Source organism: Mustelus asterias, chromosome 22 (assembly GCF_964213995.1).
Source record: "Mustelus asterias chromosome 22, sMusAst1.hap1.1, whole genome shotgun sequence".
NCBI classification, from domain to species: Eukaryota; Metazoa; Chordata; class Chondrichthyes; order Carcharhiniformes; family Triakidae; genus Mustelus; species Mustelus asterias.
This window is the reverse complement of record NC_135822.1, coordinates 58,545,811-58,560,169: the sequence shown is the minus strand read 5'-3', so window position 1 is coordinate 58,560,169 and position 14,359 is coordinate 58,545,811.

Genomic DNA, 14,359 nt, shown 5'->3' with positions numbered 1-14,359 from the left:
CCTTGCTATAGAAGGAGTACAGCGAAGGTTTACCAGGCCGATTCCTGGGATGGCAGGTCTGTCATATGAGGAGAGACTAAGTCGGTTAGGATTATATTCATTGGAGCTGAGAAGAGTGAGAGGGGATCTCATAGAAACTTATAAAATTCTAACAGGGTGAGACAGGGTAGATTCAGAAAGAATGTTCCCGATGGTGGGTGAGTCCAGAACTAGGGGTCATAGTTTGAGGATAAGGGAAAAACCTTTTAGAACTGAGGTGAGGAGAAATTTCTTCACCCAGAGGGTGGCGAATGTGTGGAATTCACTACCACGGAATGAAGTTGAGGCCAAAATGTTGTGTGATTTCGAGAAGAAATTAGATCTAGCTCTTGGGGATAAAGGGATCGGGGGATATGGGGGCGGCGCGGTGTCACAGTGATTAGCACTGCTGCCTCACAGCGCCAGGGTCCCAGGTTCAATTCCAGCCTCAGTTCACTGTCTGTGTGGAGTCTGCACATTCTCCCCGTGTCTGCGTGTGTTTCCTCCGGGTGCTCCAGTTTCCTCCCACACACCAAAGATGTGCGGGTTAGGTTGATTGGCCATACTAAATTGACTCCAGTGTCAGAGGGACTACCTAGGATAAATGCATGGGGTTATAGGAATAAGGCCTGGGTGGGATTGTGGTCGGTACAGACTCGATGGGCCGAATGGCCTCCTTCTGCACTGCAAGGATTCTATGATGCTATGATATGGGGGGAAGGCAGGATCAGGATATTGAATTTGATGATCAGCCATGATCAAAATGAATGGCGGAGCAGGCTCGAGGGCCGAATGGCCTCCTCCTGCTTCTGGTTTCTATGTAACACTACATTCTGCACCCTCTCCTTTCCTTTTCCCCGATGTACTCTGTGAACGGTATGCTCTGTCTGTATAGCGCGCAAGAAAAAATACTTTTCCCATATCCCGTGACAAAATCAAATCAAATCAAATTTGTAATGTATGTTCTGTAATCGTTCATCCCTGGGCGGCACGGTGGCACAGTGGTTAGCACTGCTGCCTCACAGCGCCAGGGACCCGGGCTCGAGAGTCTGCCTTCCCTTCCACTATAAGGAACAATGTGCTTAGATCAATTTGTCAATTCTCTTCATTACACTCGAGTCTCTCTTCTCTGCAGCAAACTAACTCAATGTTCTGTTACATTTAACCTTAAAACATCACCTTGCTCTTTGGGAACGAAAGAAGTTGATACATGGGCTGAAATCGGGAGAATTATGTGGAGGAGAAGTTGGCCAAAAATGCCAAGAGGGAGGAACTGACTTGGTTCTCCTCAACTCTTGAGCTAATCATTACTGCAGGGATTGCAAAATGTTACACAATATCACTGCAGATAAATGGCAAGGCAGTTTATCGTTAGACAGGAGGTTAAATCGGACAATCGCAACCTGATTCCTAATTCTGTCACCGTCACATTGTGCAATTCTCCACCCTGTGCCAGAACCGGCTGAGTGTAGCTTCAATCTCCGCCATCTTGCTCTGCTCTCGGGCGTGGCTCACTGCTCGCACTCACACCTGAATCAGAAGGTTCTGCGCTCGAGACACATTCTGGAAACCCGAGTAGGCTGATAGTCCTGGGAGGTGGTGGCCCAGTGGTATTGGGAGGCACGGTGGCACAGTGAGTTAGCACAGCTGCCTCACAGCGCCAGGGAACCCGGGTTCGATTCCCGGCTCGGGTCACTGTCTGTGTGGAGTCAGCACATTCTCCCCGTGTCTGCGTGGGTTTCCTCCGGGTGCTCCGGTTTCCTCCCACAGTCCGAAAGACGTGCTGGTTAGGTGCTAAATTCTCCCTCAGTCTACCCGAACAGGCGCCGGAGTGTGGCGACTAGGGGATTTTCACAGTAACTTCATTGCAGTGTGAATGTAAGCCTATTTATGACTAATAAATAAACTTAACTTGATCACTGGATGAGTAATCCACCATAATACACTGGGGACCTGGGTTCGAATCCCACCGCAGCAGATGATGAAAGTTGAATTCAATAAAAAATATTTGTAATTAAAAGTCTAATGATGACCGTGAAGCCATTGCCGTAAAAGCCCATCTGGTTTAGGGAAGGAAATCTGCCGTCTTTACCCGGTCTGCCACCATGTCTCCCAAAAATCAGCTAAATATAAGGTAAGTCCAGTCAAAAGTCTGACGGCAGCAGGGAAGAAGCTGTTCTTGAGTCGGTTGGTGCGTGACCTCAGACTTTTGTATCTTTTTCCCGATGGAAGAAGGTGGAAGAGAGAATGTCCGGGGTGTGTGGGGTCCTTGATTATGCTGGCTGCTTTTCCCAAGGCAGCGGAAAGTGTAGATAGAGTAAATGGATAGAACATAGAACACAGAAAAGCTACAGCACAAACAGGCCCTTCGGCCCACAATTTCTTTACCTTCTAGGCTCATCTATAACCCTCTAGCTTACTCACCTCCATGAACCTATCCAAAAGTCTCTTAAAAGACCCTATCGAATCCGCCTCCACCACCACTACCGGCAGCCGATTCCACGCACCCACCACCCTCTGAGTGAAAAACTTACCCCGAACATCTCCTCTATACCCACTCCCCAGCACCCTAAACCTGTGGCCTCTCGTGACAACCATTTCAGCCCTGGGTAAAAGCCTCTGAGAATCCACTCTATCAATACCTCTCAACATCTTATATACCTCTATCAGGTCACCTCTCATCCTTCATCTCTGGGGGGCTGGTTTGTGTGATGGACTGGGCTACGTTCACGACCCTTTGTAGTTTCTTGCGGTCTTGGGCAGAGCAGGAGCCATACCAAGCTGTGATACAACCAGAAAGAATGCTTTCTATGGTGCGTCTGTAAAGGTTGGTGAGAGTCGTAGCTGACATGCCAAATTTCCTTAGCCTCCAGTGCCCGATTGTAAACCCTGCATTGGGTGAGATCGAGTGTCTCTCCCTGTCTGATTTCCCTCTCGACTCCCAAAGATTGGCAAACTGGTTAGGATGCTGCTGATACCCAATGGTACCTCACCTTAACCTCATAGAATCCCTACAGTACAGGAGGAGGCCATTTGGCCCATTGAGTCTGCACTGACCACAATCCCACCCAGGCCCTATCCTTCTAACCCCATGTCATCCCCCTGCACTAAGGGGCAATCCCACCCAGACCTATAGTCCCATAGAGTATTTACCCCATTAATCCCCCTAACCTACAAATCTTGGGACACAAAGGAGCAAGAAAGCATGGCCAATCCATCTAACCCGCACAATTTTGGACACTAAGGGGCAATTTAGCATGGCCAATCCACCTAACCTGCACATCTTTGGACACTAAGGGGCAATTTAGCATGGCCAATCCACCTAACCTGCACATCTTTGGACACTAAGAGGCAATTTAGCATGGCCAATCCACCTAACCTGCACATCTTTGGACACTAAGGGGCAATTTAGCATGGCCAATCCACCTAACCTGCATAGCTTTGGACACTAAGGGGCAATTTAGCATGGCCAATCCACCTAACCTGTACATCTTTGGACACTAAGGGGCAATTTAGCATGGCCAATCCACCTAACCTGCACATCTTTGGACTGTGAGAGGAAACCGGAGCACCCGGAGGAAACCCAATGCAGACAAGGGGGAGAATGTGCAAACTCCGCACAGACAGTGACCCCCAAGCTGGGAATCGAACCCGGGTCCCTGACGCTGTGTGGTAGCAGTGCTGACCACATTGTCATTGTGCTGTCCAGACAACCTGTACAAGAGCCGCTGGGTATGTGTGCGCGTAGGCCCCTTGAGCTTGGGTTAGATCATGGCAATGTTTCAGAAAGCACTGTGTTGGAACCTCAGAGACTACGGCTTAATAAGGGAGAGATGTGACTTGGACATGCCGTTTGGTAGACCCTGACAAAAGGGGTGGGTAAGGGAATTCAGAGAATCTACAGTGCAGAAGGAGGCCATTTGGCCCATCGAGCCTGCACAATCCCACCCAGGTCCTATTCCTGTTACCCCATATTGTTATCCTCCTAATCCCCCTGACACGAGGGTTAATTTAGCATGGCCAATCAACCTAACCCGCACATCTTTGGACTGTGGGAGGAAACCGGAGCACCCGGAGGAAACCCACGCAGACACGGGGAGAACGTGCAGACTCCGCACAGACAGTGACGCGAGCCGGGAATCGAACCCGGGTCCCTGAGGCAGCGGCGCTAACCCACTGCGCCACCGTAATTCACCATTAATTTGGACCACTTTGGACTTGGTTCTGCAACAACTATCTGTAAGCTTGCCGAACCTGTGAGCCGACAAATAGGTCAGTGAGAGCATGAGCGATTGCAGCAGGATTTAGATCAATTGGGCAAACAAAGGTTGGATTACATTTTATACTGGCTGATGTGCAATCAGGCAAATTGAGTATAAACTGCCTCGCGCTGGTGTCCAGTGAACAGAAGCACTGCCTGGAGATAAGCTGGCAGAGTCGGCAAAGCTCCCTCATTGTGTCAAGTGGCATCAGTGAGCTATCTCGGGCAGTGACGGCAATAGGAGTACGGTGACCGGGGGTTAAAATGTAGGAACTAAATTTAGACAGTGAGGTGAGTAACAAATGGCCTTAGGTCACAGGCCTAGACAGCACCGGTTTGGAATGACTTCAGTGCGCAGTTAATGATTGACATTAATCAGGAGCAGCTCATGTACAATTTCGTCTCATCCACTCTGTAAGCCTCCGAGAATCTATCGACTCGAAAACAGCTACTTGTCTGGAATTAACTCGCAGTTGGGGGGTCACGGGGACAGATCTCCAGCATGTGGAAAGGCTGGGGAATTTGGAACATGATGAGGAGTCGAAAGGCCTTTTCCAGTGTTACTGAGATGGCATCAGGTCCCTCTCGCCCAGTCAGTCGTAGAAATCTAATAAACTCTACAGTGCAGAAGGAGGCCGTTCAGCCCATCGAGTCTGCACTGACAGCAGCCCCACACATTTACCCCGCTAATCCCTCTAACCTACACATCCGGGGACACTAAGGGGCAATTTTAGCACGGCCAATCAACCTAACCCGAACATCTTTGGGCTGTGGGAGGAAACCGGAGCACCCGGAGGAAACCCACGCAGACACGGGGAGAATGTGCAGACTCCGCACAGACAGTGACCCAAGCCGGGAATTGAACCCGGGTCCCTGGCGCTGTGAGGCAGCAGTGCTAACCACTGATACACGGATGGGAAAGGTTTAGAGGGATAAACGCAGGTGAATGGGACTAGTTCTGTTTAGGAAACTTGGTCGACATGGACGAGATGGGTGAAGAGCCTGTTTCCGTGCTGGATATCTCTATGTGACAATAATAAGTCAAATAAATTCAATTCAAACATTTCTCCCTCCACTCATTTGGGAGTCTTGGAATGGAAGTGAGAGCAGGGGTGGCAGGCAAAGCGTTTAATCTTTTTTAAAAAAACTTTTCACTGGCTATATTAGGCAGGAATCAAAGATCGACGAAGCGTATCTTTTAAAAAACACAAAGCGAGGATTTAAACCAGATGTTCGCGTTCAGTTGTGAGGCCATGGCAGCCATTGGCGCCTCAGAGTTCACCTTAGAATCTTGTCCCGTGACCCCTCTCAGTGGGGGCTGCGACCCACAGTGTGGGAAGCTCCCCCGAAATCGGGATTCGCTCAATAGAAGGAAGCCCAAAAGTCAGCCGCTGTCTCCAGGGGACGAGGTGGCACAGTGGGTTAGCACTGCTGCCTCACAGCGCCAGGACCCGGGTTCGATTGCCGGCTTGGGTCACTGTCTGTGCGGAGTCTGCACATTCTCCCCGTGTCTGCGTAGATTTCCTCCGGGTGCACCGGTTTCCTCCCACAGTCCAAAAGACGTGCTGGTTAGGTGCTAAATTCTCCCTCAGTACTGTACCCGAACAGGCACCAGATTTGATTTGATTTGATTTATTATTGTCACATGTATTGGGATACAGTGAAAAGTATTGTTTCTTGCACACTATACAGACAAAGCATACCGTTCATAGAGAAGGAAAGGAGAGAGTGCAGAATGTAGTGTTACAGTCATAGCTCGGGTGTAGAGAAAGATCAACTTAATGCAAGTTAGGTCCATTCAAAGGTTTGATGGCAGCAGGGAAGAAGCTGTTCTTGAGTTGGTTTGTACGTGACCTCAGACTTTTGTATCTTTTTCCTGACGGAAGAAGGTGGAAGAGAGAATGTCTGGGGTGCGTGGGGTCCTTGATTATGCTGGCTTTTTTCCCGAGGCAGCGGGAAGTGTAGACAGAGTCAATGGATGGGAGGCTGGTTTCATAGAAAGAATCATAGAAACCCTACAGTACAGAAAGAGGCCATTCGGCCCATCGAGTCTGCACCGACCACAAACCCACCCAGGCCCTACCCCCATATCCCTACATATTTACCCACTAATCCCTCTAACCAATGCATCTCAGGACACTAAGGGCAATGTTTAGCATGGCCAATCAACCTAACCCGCACATCTTTGGAATTTGTTTTGTTTGTGTGATGGATCAGGCTTTATTCATGATCCTTTGTAGTTTCTTGCGGTCTTGGTCAGAGCAGGAGCCATACCAAGCGGTGATACAACCAGAAAGAATACTTGCTATGGTGCATCTTTTAAAGTTGGTGAGAGTCGTAGTTGACATGCCAAATTTCCTTGGCCTCCTGAGAAAGTAGAGGCGTTGGTGGGGCTTTCTTAACTATAGTGTCGGCATGGGGGGGACCAGGACAGGTTGTTGGTGATCTGGACATCTAAAAACTAGAAGCTCTCGACCATTTCTACTTCATCCCTGTTGATGTAGACAGGGGCATGTTCTCCTTTACGCTTCCTGAAGTCAATGACAATCTCCTTCATTTTGTCGACATTGAGGTAGAGGTGTGTGGCGACTGGGGGACTTTCACAGTGACTTCATTGCAGTGTTAACGTAAGCCTGCTTGTGACACTAATAAATAAACTCGAAAGTTTAATTGCAACGCCCTCAGGGTGACACTGGCCAACAAGAGCTACCTCACCACCAAACTGCTGATCGGGTCTGAGCTCTGCCCAGGTCAGTCACTCCCTAATCAAGCCACCGAGGGAGTTTTAAGAGATACGGGAGATTAGGAATTGACCCAACAGAATCATTGACTAAGCATTTCCTGACTGGCACACAAGGAGATAAAAAGACAGCAGAAGCTGTATTGATTTGAATTTCAGGCTGAGATTGGACTGGAGGCCGAGAGAGCTGGGATTGGGTGGGAGGTGGTCATCAGATCTGTTCTGTTAAAATTTACAGCCTCAGTCGATTCTTGGCATGTGGCCCCCGAGCACGGAGCAACTTGTAATTTGTACCCTGCCTGGGCTAAAGGGAAAATCATTCATCCGCCACTCCGAGACCGGCCAGTCTGAGTCAGACTTTACACATTGCAACAGAATCAGCAGAGCAAACTTCCACAAATACAGCCAAACCTGCTGACAAACTCCTTCACCCCAAGTTACCTTCCAATATCACAGAATCATACAATCCCCGACAGTGCAGAAGGAGGCCATTCAGCCCATCGGGCCTGTACCGACCCTCCGACAGAGCGTCTTGCCCAGACACTATCCCCGTAACCCCAAGTATTTACACCACCATTCCCCGAACCTGAACATCTTGGGACACTAAGGGGCAATTTAGCATGGCCAATCCCCCTAACCGGCACAACTTTGGACACTGAGGGGCAATTTAGCATGGTCAATCCACCTAACCTGCACATCTTCGGACACTGAGGGGCAATTTAGCATGGCCAATGCATCTAACCTGCACATCATTGGACACTGAGGGGCAATTTAGCTAGCCTCCCATCTATTGACTCCGTCTACACTTCCCGCTGCCTCAGCAAAGCAGCCAGCATAATCAAGGACCCCACGCACCCTGGACATTCTCTCTTCCACCTTCTTCCGTCAGGAAAAAGATACAAAAGTCTGAGGTCACGTACCAACCGACTCAAGAACAGCTTCTTCCCTGCTGCTGTCAGACTTTTGACTGGACCTACCTTGCATTAAGTTGATCTTTCTCTGCACCCGAGCTATGACTGTAACACTACATTCTGCACCCTCTCCTTTCCTTCTCTATGAATGGCATGTTTTGTCTGAAAAGTGCGCAAGAAACAATACTTTTCACTGTATGTTAATATATGTGACAATATTGAATCAAATCAAATCAATTTAGCATGGCCAATCCACCTAACCCGCACATCTTCGGACACTAAGGGGCAATTTAGCATGGCCAATCCACCTAACCCGCACATCTTTGGACACTAAGGGGCAATTTAGCATGGCCAATCCACCTAACCTACACATCTTTGGACACTAAGGGACAATTTAGAATGGCCAATCCCCCTAACCTACACATCTTTTCCGGAGCCTTCAACATGTCACTGATGAAGACGAACATCTCGCCAAGGCCATTCCCACACCCCCACTTCTTGCCTTCAAAAAACTGTGCATCCTCAAACAGACCATTGTCCGCAGCAAACTACCCAGCCTTCAGGAGAACGGTGACCACGACACCACACAACCCTGCCACAGCAACCTCTGCAAGACGTGCCGGATCATCGACACGGATGCCATCATCTCGCGTGAGAACACCATCTACCAGGTACACGGTACCTACTCTTGCAACTCGGCCAACGTTGTCTACCTGATACGCTGCAGGAAAGGATGTCCGGAGGCGAGACCATGCTACGCTACGACAACGGATGAAAGAACACCGCTCGACAATCACCAGGCAGGAGTGTTCTCTACCTGTCGGGGAACACTTCAGCGGTCACGGGCATTCAGCCTCTGATCTTCGGGTAAGCGTTCTCCAAGACAGCCCTCAAGACACACAACGCAGAATCGCCGAGCAGAATCTGATAGCCAAGCTCCGCATACATGAGGACAGCTTCAACTGGGATCTTGGGTTCATGTCACACTATCTGTAACCTCCTCCCCACCCCCCACGACTTGCCTGGGCTTGCAAAATCTCGCTAACTGTCCTGGCTGGAGACAATACACATCTCTTTAACCTGTGCTTAACCCTCTCTCCACTCACATTGTCTGTACCTGTAAGACTTGATTACCTGTTGAGACTCGCATTCCAACCATTATCTTGTAATTGGTTGGAGAAACTTGGTTTGTTCTCACTGGAACGACGGAGGTTGAGGGGTGACCTGATAGAAGATTATGAGAGGCATGGACAGAGTGGATGGTCAGAAGCTTTTTCCCAGGGTGGAAGAGTCAATTACTCGGGGGCACAGGTTTAAGGTGCGAGGGGCAGGGTTTAAAGGAGAGGCAAGTTTTTTACACAGAGGGTGGTGGGTGTGTGGAACTCGCTGCCGGGGGAGGGACTGGAAGCGGATACGATAGTGACTTTTAAGGGGGGTCTTGACAAATACATGAATAGGATGGGAATAGAGGGATATGATTCCGGAAGGTTAAGTCGGGCAGCATGGTCGGTGCAGGCTTGGAGGGCTGAAGGGCCTGTTGTAATTTTCTTTGTTCTTTGAGTTTATGTCTATATGTGCCCTGTTTGTGAACCCAACTCCCACTCACCTGATGAAGGAGCAGCGCTCCGAAAGCTCGTGCTACCAAATAAACCTGTTGGACTTTAACCTGGTGTTGTGAGATGACTTACTGTGCCCACCCCAGTCCAACGCCGACATCTCCACATCTCGTGATTCCAAATAAATCGAACCCGGGTCCCTGATGCCGTGAGGCAGCAGTGCTAACCCACTGTGCCACACAAAGCCATTCGACCACACACAAACACCCACTTGTGAAGGAGATGGTCTTCGATAATGACTTGGCATTTTTTGAAACAACATTTGCTGTTTGTGTGACTGTTTAAGAAGTCTCACACCAGGTTAAAGTCCAACAGCTTTATTTGGAATCACGAGCTTTCGGAGTGCATCAGGCAATGTTAATGTAAGCCTACTTCATAAATGAATAAGTAAAATAAATAAATAGATGTGGTTGCTGTGGAACACACTGGTGTCCACTAGCACCCACATACTACAGCTGCAACACATCACCTGATGAAGGAGCAGTGCTCCGAAAACTCCTGATACCAAATAAACCTGTCGGACTTTAACCTGGTGTTGTCAGACTTCTTACTGTGTCCACCCCAGTCCAACGCCGGCATCTCCACATCATGGGTGACTCTCTGTCTCTTTCGCATGCACTCTTCCCCAAACATCCACTGTGGCAAAGCTGTTTGGCCAGGAATTCCTGTTCACCAACCCCTGTCAACCAAAGAGTATGTGGTTCCTGCCAGCACCATCAACCCCCCTCCTGTCCGACTGTGGAGGTGGGACCCACATATCCCAATGGGAGTTGCAGCAAAGAAAAAGGAACGAAAGTTGATGGCAAACAGGAATGGGGATGGGGGCATTGTCAAACTGGATTACACTCTTGGGCGACTCTCCAATCCTGTAGCCTCTCCCCTTTGGGGCATTCACTCTGATATCTCAATACTGGCAAAGAGTCCGAACCAACAACAACTGGATCTGCCCCTCCCACTCCAGGGCCTTCTCCAGGCCCGAGTTGTCCTTACCCCTGACCCCGGGCAGGTAACACAGCCTTCCGGCTCTCACTGTGGAGAACAATATCAATCCCCCTAATGTTGCTACTCCCTATAACTGCGTTGTTTTGGACATAATGGCTCCCTGCACCATGGTGCGGTGGTCAGTTTGCTCTTCCTCCATTCAGTGCCTCCCCAGTCGCAAGGCAGAAACATAGAAGATAGGAGCAGGAGGCCATTCGGCCCTTCGAACCTGCTCTGCCATTCATTATGATCATGGCTGATCGTCCAACTCAATAGCCAATTCCTGCTTTCTCCCCATAAGACCATAAGACATAGGAGCGGAAGTAAGGCCATTCGGCCCATCGAGTCCACTCCACCATTCAATCATGGTTGATTTCAACTCCATTTACCCGCTCTCTCCCCATAGCCCTTAATTCCTCGAGAAATCAAGAATTTATCAATTTGTCTTGAAGACGCTCAACGTCTCGGCCTCCACAGCCCTCTGTGGCAATGAATTCCACAGACCTACCACTCTCTGGCTGAAGAAATTTCTCCTCATCTCTGTTCTAAAGTGACTCCCTTTTATTCTAAGGCTGTGCCCCCGCGTCCTAGTCTCCCCTGCTAATGGAAACAACTTCCCTACGTCCATCCTATCTAAGCCGTTCATTATCTTGTAAGTTTCTATCAGATCTCCCCTCAACCTCCTAAACTCCAATGAATATAATCCCACGATCCTCAGACGTTCATCGTATGTCAGGCCTACCATTCCTGGGATAACCTTTGATCCCATTCGCCCCAAGTGCTATATCCAACCACCTCTTGAATACATTCAATGTTTTGGCATCAACTACTTCCTGTGGTAATGAATTCCACAGGCTCACCACTCTTTGGGTGAAGAAATGTCTCCTCATCTCCGTCCTAAATGGTCTACCCCGAATCCTCAGGCTGTGACCCGTGGTTCTGGGCTCCCCCCACCATCGGGAACATCCTCCCTGCATCTACCCTGTCTAGTCCTGTTAGAATTTTATAAGTCTCTATGAGATTCCCCCCTCATTCGTCTGAACTCCAGTGAAAACAATCCTAACCCAGTCAATCTCTCCTCATACACCAGTCCCGCCATCCCCGGAATCAGCCTGGTAAACCTTCGCTGCACTCCCTTGAGAGCAAGAACATCCTTCCTCAGAAAAGGAGACCAAAACTGTACACAATATTCTAGGTGTGGCCTCACCAAGGCCCTGTATAATTGCAACAACACATCCCTGCTCCTGTACTCGAAACCTCTCGCAATGAGGCCAACATACCATTTGCCGCCTTTACCACCTGCTGCACCTGCATGCTTACCTTCAGCGACTGGTGCACAAGGACACCCAGGTCCCGCTGCACACTCCCCTCTCCCAATTTACAGCCTTCGAACCTGATGGATGATTGCAAGGGCTGAGGTTCCTCCATCGCTTTGGACCTCATGTCTACACCTCTCACAATCAGACCTGGACAGACCAAACCTGCAGTGCTTCGCCTCCTGAAACAAAATGTCCAGGTAGCTCTCCCCCCTTCCCAGGGCATCACAGTTTCCGAAACTCCCCAACTCAAGAGTCAACATTTCTCAGGATGCAAACCCGCACTACGATGGGCGGCACAGTGGTTGGCACTGCTGCCTCACAGCTGCCAGAGACCCAAGTTCGATTCCCGGCTTGGGTCACTGTCTGTGCAGAGTCTGCACCTTCTCCCTGTGTCTGCATGGGTTTCCTCCGGGTGCTCCGGTTTCCTCCCACAGTCTGAAAGACGTGTTGGTTAGGTGCTAAATTCTCCTTCGGTGTACCCGAACAGGCGCCGGAGTGTGGCGACTAAGGGATTTTCACAGTAACTTCATTGCAGTGTTAATGTAAGCCTACTTGTGACACTAATAAATAAACTTTAAACCTAAAAAGTTTACCCCTTATCCTCAAACTATGACCCCTAGTTCTGGACTCCCCCCACCATCGGGAACATTCTTTCTGAATCTAACTCTGTCTAACCCTGTTAGAATTTTATAAGTCTCTATGAGATCCCCTCTCACTCTTCTAAACTCCAGTGAATTTAATCCTTACCGACTTAGTCTCTCCTCATATGACAGACCTGCCATCCCAGGAATCAGCCTGGTAAACCTTCGCTGTACTGAACTCCAGTGGCTGGACTTGCGGATAGCGAAGAGCATTGTCGGGCAATACAGCAGGATATAGATAGGCTGGAAAATTGGGCGGAGAGGTGGCAGATGGAGTTTAATCCGGATAAATGCGAAGTGATGCATTTTGGAAGAAATAATGTAGGGAGGAGTTATACAATAAATGGCAGAGTCATCAGGAGTATAGAAACACAGAGGGACCTAGGTGTGCAAGTCCACAAATCCTTGAAGGTGGCAACACAGGTGGAGAAGGTGGTGAAGAAGGCATATGGTATGCTTGCCTTTATAGGACGGGGTATAGAGTATAAAAGCTGGAGTCTGATGATGCAGCTGTATAGAACGCTGGTTAGGCCACATTTGGAGTACTGCGTCCAGTTCTGGTCGCCGCACTACCAGAAGGACGTGGAGGCGTTAGAGAGAGTGCAGAGAAGGTTTACCAGGATGTTGCCTGGTATGGAGGGTCTTAGCTATGAGGAGAGATTGGGTAAACTGGGGTTGTTCTCCCTGGAAAGACGGAGAATGAGGGGAGATCTAATAGAGGTGTACAAGATTATGAAGGGGATAGATAGGGTGAACGGTGGGAAGCTTTTTCCCCGATCAGAAGTGACGTTCACGAGGGGTCACGGGCTCAAGGTGAGAGGGGCGAAGTATAACTCAGATATTAGAGGGATGTTTTTTACACAGAGGGTGGTGGGGGCCTGGAATGCGCTGCCAAGTAGGGTGGTGGAGGCAGGCAGGCTGACATCGTTTAAGACTTACCTGGATAGTCACATGAGCAGCCTGGGAATGGAGGGATACAAACGATTGGTCTAGTTGGACCAAGGAGTGGCACAGGCTTGGAGGGCCGAAGGGCCTGTTTCCTGTGCTGTACTGTTCTTTGTTCTTTGTACTCCCTCTATAGCAAGGATATCCTTCCTCAGATAAGGAGACCAAAACTGCACACAATACTCCAGGTGTGGCCTCACCAAGGCCATGTACAATTGCACTTGGACTATAATACACTAAGACAATTAAATATATGAATTACTAAACACTTTTGTTTTGATTTATTTTTGTCACACATATTAGTATACAGTGAAAAGTATTGTTTCTTACGCATTACACAAAGCATACCGTTCATAGAGAAGGAAAGGAGAGGGTGCAGAATGGAGTGTTACAGTCATAGCTTGGGTGTAGAGAAAGATCAACTTAATGCAAGGTAGGTCCATTCAAAAGTCTGACAGCAGCAGGGAAGAAGCTGTTCTTGAGTCGGTTGGTACGTGACCTCAGACTTTTGTATCTTTTTTCGAAAGGAAGAAGGTGGAAGAGAGAATGTCCGGGGTGCGTGGGGTCCTTGATTATGTTGGCTGCTTTCCCTGGGGCAGCGGGAAGTGTAGACAGAGTCAATGGATGGGAGGCTGGTTTGCGTGATGGATTGGGCGACATTCACGACCTTTTGTTCCTTGCGGTCTTGGGCAGAGCAGGAGCCATTACCAAGCTGTGATACAGCCGGAAAGAATGCTTAAACCAAAAGAGAAAATGCTGGAAAATCTCAGCAGGTCTGGCAGCATCTGTGAGGAGGGAAAGGAGCTGACGTTTCGAGTCCTGACGACCCTTTGTCAAAGCTCAAACTGTAAAAGTTGATGCGAGTCTCATAGAAACTTCTAAAATTCTGACAGGGTCGATTCAGACATAATGTGGGTGGGTGAGTCC